This window comes from Panicum virgatum, chromosome 8N, assembly GCF_016808335.1.
Source record: "Panicum virgatum strain AP13 chromosome 8N, P.virgatum_v5, whole genome shotgun sequence".
NCBI lineage: Eukaryota > Viridiplantae > Streptophyta > Magnoliopsida > Poales > Poaceae > Panicum > Panicum virgatum.
The window spans coordinates 28,396,329-28,401,745 of NC_053152.1; the positions used below are offsets into that span (position 1 = coordinate 28,396,329).

At 41.3% G+C, this 5,417-nt stretch overlaps 1 long non-coding RNA gene across 1 annotated transcript; it reads right to left on the minus strand.

Moving 5' to 3' along the window:
- Positions 1-1,762: 1,762 nt before the first annotated feature.
- LOC120686345 lies at positions 1,763-3,990 on the minus strand. The gene is made up of 3 exons (XR_005680144.1): positions 3,719-3,990; positions 3,315-3,395; positions 1,763-2,193 (listed from the first exon to the last, which is right to left on the minus strand). It is a non-coding gene; the product is annotated as an uncharacterized LOC120686345 (long non-coding RNA).
- Between the last annotated feature and the right edge of the window lie 1,427 nt (positions 3,991-5,417).

The window sequence follows — 5,417 nt, forward strand, 5'->3', positions numbered from 1 at the left end:
AGAAAGATACATCGACCGTTACCCGGCAACGGCGCCAGAAAGTTTGTTAGGTATTTTTGCGTCACGAATAAATCTGCAAGCGCACGAATACCGTTGTAGCTTTAACTTAAAAGTATTTCAAGGGTTATCGAATTCACAGGGAACGTGTGTGCACTAACTCCTAATCTAGTCGAACCAAGGACACACCAAGATAGGTGGCAAAAGGCTGAGAGGATTCCTAAGATAGCACTATAGCTGAGTTAAAGGTCGATATCTCAGACACAATACTCGCTTCGGGCACCGGCTTACACCTGGTCTGCCAGGCGACTCCGACCAACAGCTCTATGCAATATTCGAATGTGGAGGATTACAAAGGACCAATAGGTCTGTCAACACCTACGACCTTTCTCTAACAAACCGTGGGATATAAGGCAAAAGAAGGATAACCCCTAGCCTAGTCACCACAAGAAATTTTCAAATCTTGCCAATCTCATCACAAATTCCAATCTAACAATTGCTTTCTTTGACAAGCTAGAGGAGGTTAGAGACTTGCATCTGCAGGAAAAGAATTTTAGGCACATTATGAAAGATCATATAGCTAAACTTTTGGATATGCAAAGAAGTTATTAGAAGCTAAGGTTCACATAGAGGTTGGTTTAGTTTGGAGATGAAAATACTAAATCCTTCCATGCAATGGCCATAGAAAGATACATGAGGATTGTCATCTGTCAAATCTCTGATTCAAGTAGTCACACTTTTTCTGATCATCAAGGAAAAAGTGCAATGTTCTACCAGGAATTTAAAGCAAGGCTAGGGTCTGGGGACGTGTGGATATAGATATGCAGTTTGACCTGCTAGATATTGTTGACCACCATGATGATATGGAGGAGCTTTGCACTCCTTTCACTGAATATGAAATCAACAATATCATTCTTGAGATTCCTAATGGATCCTTCTACAAAAAAGGCTTGGCATATAATCAGAGCGGACTTTGTAGTTCTTTGTCATGATTTTTTCCTTGGTTTGGCAGACATAAAGAGTATCAACTCCTCCTACATGGCACCGGTCCTAAAAAAGACAATCCTGAAAGTGTTAATGATTTTAGGCCAATTTCCCTAGTGAGCTCATCCTTAAAGATCATAGCCAAGGTGCTTGCAAATAGATTACAAAAGGTTGCTCTAAAAGTGGTTCATGAGAATCAATATGGCTTCATTAATGGAAAGAGAACACAAGATTTCTTTTCAATATCTACATCTGTGAAACAAATCAAGAAGAAAAATTTGCATCCTGAAACTAGATTTTGAAAAGACCTTTGATCTCATTGAACATAAAGCCATTCTTGAAATGCTAGGTGCAAAACGGTTCCCCTCCAGATGGATCAACTGGATTGGTGACATTCTCTCCTCACCAGTGGAGAATTTCGGATTCGAAGTTAGGTTGGTCCAATAAGAGGAAAACAAATCATGTGCTTCATATTTAAGAAATTGGTGTTCTTGATTCTACCTTAGTGCAATTGTTATTATACCCTTTTTTATTTTTTTGTTTTTGCCCTTGCTATTCAAAAGTCAATGCGATTTTGTCCCTATTCAATGCAATTTTGCCCCTGTTTTGACTGTTGACTAGGGGCAAAATCGTGTTGACTTGTGAATAGTAAGGGCAAAATTACAAAGTTAAGGAAAATGAGGGTAAAATTACAATTGCACTGCAAAAGTGTGGGAAGAACATAAATACCCTATCATATTTCTTTATGGTTCGCAGCAATTATGCATTGCAATTACACAAGTTAAAAATTCACAGCAATCGTATTGAACTGAATGATATAAGTTTTAGCAAATTAGCTACCAATGTGCAAGCTACCAAATTGCAAAATTACCATTAGCTTGCTACTTGGTGCTTGCAAATAAGCAAATTACAGTGAAGCCGTGAAGGTGCTTCGTTGCTTTGAGCACAAGCTCTGAGCGCTGCCGAGCAGATATGGAGCGTCGTCGAGCGGATATGGATTATGGTGCCCTACACGGCTTCACGTCCTTAGCAATGTGCAACTGTCTCCAGATACATGATGTGACCTCAAGCCTCTGCTTGCCGCCAGCCGTTGTGCCTTCGTAGTAGTCACAGCAGCACAGCTCGCCGTCTTGCCAATCTTAGGGTGGGCCAGGGCCCACCCGGTCCACCCCCTACATCCGCCACTGCTCCTCAGGCACATCTCCTGTACTTCTGAATGGGGTGGCAGGAATGGAATTTAAATGCAAGAGAAGAGTTAGATAGGGTGAGCCACTTTCTCCTCTTCTCTTTGCCCTGGTTGTGGATTTGCTGCAGTGTGTGCTAAAGAAGAATATGAAGATGGATCACTCATCCCCCCTTCCATCAGAATCATGATATGCCCTTCCCTATTGTGCAATATGCTGATGACACAATTCTTATTCTAAAAGGATATGAAGCACAACTAGGGTACCTCAAAGATTTGCTCCAGAAATTTACTCTATCTACAGGCCTGAGGATTAATTTCCATAATCGTGTCTTGTCCCCATGATAAAGCATTGCACCTGGCAAAAGCATTGCACTTGGCAAAAATCCTAGGCTGTCTGGGTGGTTCCTTCCCTTTCACCTACCTGAGACTGCCAATGGGGCTAACTAAACCTCAAGTTAAAGACTTTGCACCCCTCATATGTAGAGTGGAAAGAAGAATGTCTGCAACTTCCTAGTTTCTATCCAATGCAGGAAGATTACAATCGATAAATTCTACCTTGTCTTCTGTACTCACATACTACATGTGCACTCTGAATTACCTTCAACGGTAATAGAAAGTATTAATAAAAACAGGAAGAATTGTCTTTGGCGTGGATGTGACAATAACAGGAAGGGTTACAACTTGGCAGCATGGAAATCAGTAATGAAGCCAAAAGGCAAAGGTGGGCTTGGTGTCACAAATCTCACATTATAGAATGAGGCTCTATTAATCAAGTAGCTGGATAAGTTTTACAGAAAGGAGAATGTCCAATGGGTAAAACTCATATGGGAAAAATACTATCCTGAGGGAACCACGCATCTGAAAAAGGAAAAAGGTTCTTCTAGTGGAAAGACATTCTCAGATTAGACAACCTGTACATGGGGGTTGCTGTATGCTCTCCAAGTAAAGGTGATACAATCAGTTTCTGGTGGGACATGACTCAAGGGCACCTCCACAACTTAAAATTCCCAAATCTACTGCTCTTTGCCAAGGATAACACAATTTCTCTACAAAAGTTAGTAGAAGCAGAAAACCTCCTTGACAACTTCAAACTGCCAATGACTAGGCAAGCATACAATGAACTTCTTGTGTTATATGATTCACTTACCGAGATGAGATTAGGATAGATTGAACTCAATGATGTCTGGTGATATATCTAGGTGGTAGGGCAGTACTCGGCCTCCAAATTCTACAAGCATAATTTCATTGCAATAAACATTCTAAAATCCATCAACTGGCTATGGAATGTAAATGCATCCCGAAGATCAAGTTTTTCACTTGGTTATTACTGAAAGACAAGCTCAACACCAAAAACATGTTAAGAAGAAGAAGAAAATTTCTTGAGTAAGGATATCACTGTCCTGTCTGCCAACAAGGAATTGAAGAAACAAGTGATCATCTCTTTTTTAGCTGCCCAACAACTTGTGAAAGATAGAGCATTTAAATGTTGCCTGGAATGGAAATCTGTCTATTTATCATAGGATAAAAGTGGCCAAAAGAAATTCTGCTCACCCTTTCTTCTTGGAGATCTTCATGATAGGTGCCTGGTGCATATGGCATGAGTGGAATTCTCTGGTTTTCGAGAATATATCCCTTGACATTACTCGATGGAAAGCTACTTTCAAAAGAGAAGTCATCAGCCATTTTCCTAAAATTAATCCTGGCTTGCACGCCTCAATTCAGCTCTGATTGAGCTCGCTATACTCATGTTTTCCTCTTTTCTTGTCTATGTGCTCTGTGTCGCCCCAACCTCTAGTTGGTGACACTGTAAGAACTCTCTTACATTTCTTTTAGTTTATTTTTGTTGCCGGGGGGCTTTGGCTGACAGTTTCAGTTAAAAAAAGACCAGGCAGTTCCGGTAATGTAGCTATTGTGATATATCCGGACGTGGAGGGTTACTCTAACCAAAAGTGGGTTGTCACCACCTGCTTGCTACCTCTACAAACCGGGGGGTGATACAACAAAAATGTAGTCTAGACACCATGTCTACAGGGAGCAGTGTAAAATAACTTGGATCAATAATGAGCATCTCTAATTTCTTTTGAAGGGCGATTAATACAAGTTTAGGGTTCTATAGGTGGCGCCCCTGAAAATAAAAAGATGCTCAGAAGCTGAATTATGTAAATTCACTAGGGAAATGAAGACTTGCCGCGAATTCCCCATGACACCTATAAAAAAGGTATTAAGCAAAATTCCCAAAGTTGTACAGAAAGTATGACACGTTTCATCAAATGTTGAGCAACCCAAAAGATGTGCTTCCATTGCCAATCAACAAGAGAGGCGTGGCGCGGGGGGGGGGGGGGGGGGGGGGGGGCTGATTGGCCGAGACGAGTGCTGGTGGAGTGATGCGTGATTGCGAGGCAGCGGAGGCCCTCGTGAGGTGACGGAATGGAAGAGAGGAAATAAGGAAGAAAATGAACCGGTACCAACACAATGAATGGTAGGTGGCTAATTTCGAGCAAAAGTTATCCCTAATAGCCAAGAAAAGCAAGAGGAGCTGGTTGTGAAGATTGAAGTACAAAAAAGCTGCTTTTAGATGTGACTTTTGGAGACAGCCAACCCCATTGGTTGGCTTCTTTTTTTTAAAAAAAAGTAAGCAAGTTGGAAGCCTAACCAAACAGACCCAAAGCCTCGTTTCCTGGTGTTCTGTTAACCCATGAGAACTGTGATTGCACACATCACCAGGAAATAGTTCTGTTATCCCATGAGAACTGTGATTTCACACATCACCAGCAAACATATACACCACTAATCGAGAAAATATCTTAACCGACTAGAGCATAGAGTCGACGCTATTAAGCACTGTTCCATCGATTATCAGCACTTAGCCGCTGAGCATGCACGCAGCACCTAATGAGGTTACGCATTGCTGGCAGATAAGGGTGGAAGTAAAGCAGTGGTTGTTCAGATCCGAGGCACCTAATGGAGATCGCTTTGCTGTTGCTTCCGGTTGGGTTTGGAATGGACAGTGCAGCTGCGGCTATCCTGATGTTTGCTTGTGCACGTTAATTCTCGACGAATTGCAAAAAACTTGGAACTTAAAGGGTTTCCAGTAGTTATAGTAAAATAAACTACATTTTCTTGTAAAAGATGCATAAACATATCAATACTGAGCACACTTGATGAACTATATAAATAATCTAAAAATATTAACTACTCGTTCCACCCTATAAACCTAAGCATTTTAAAGCACCTCCAGCAGTCTCCAATC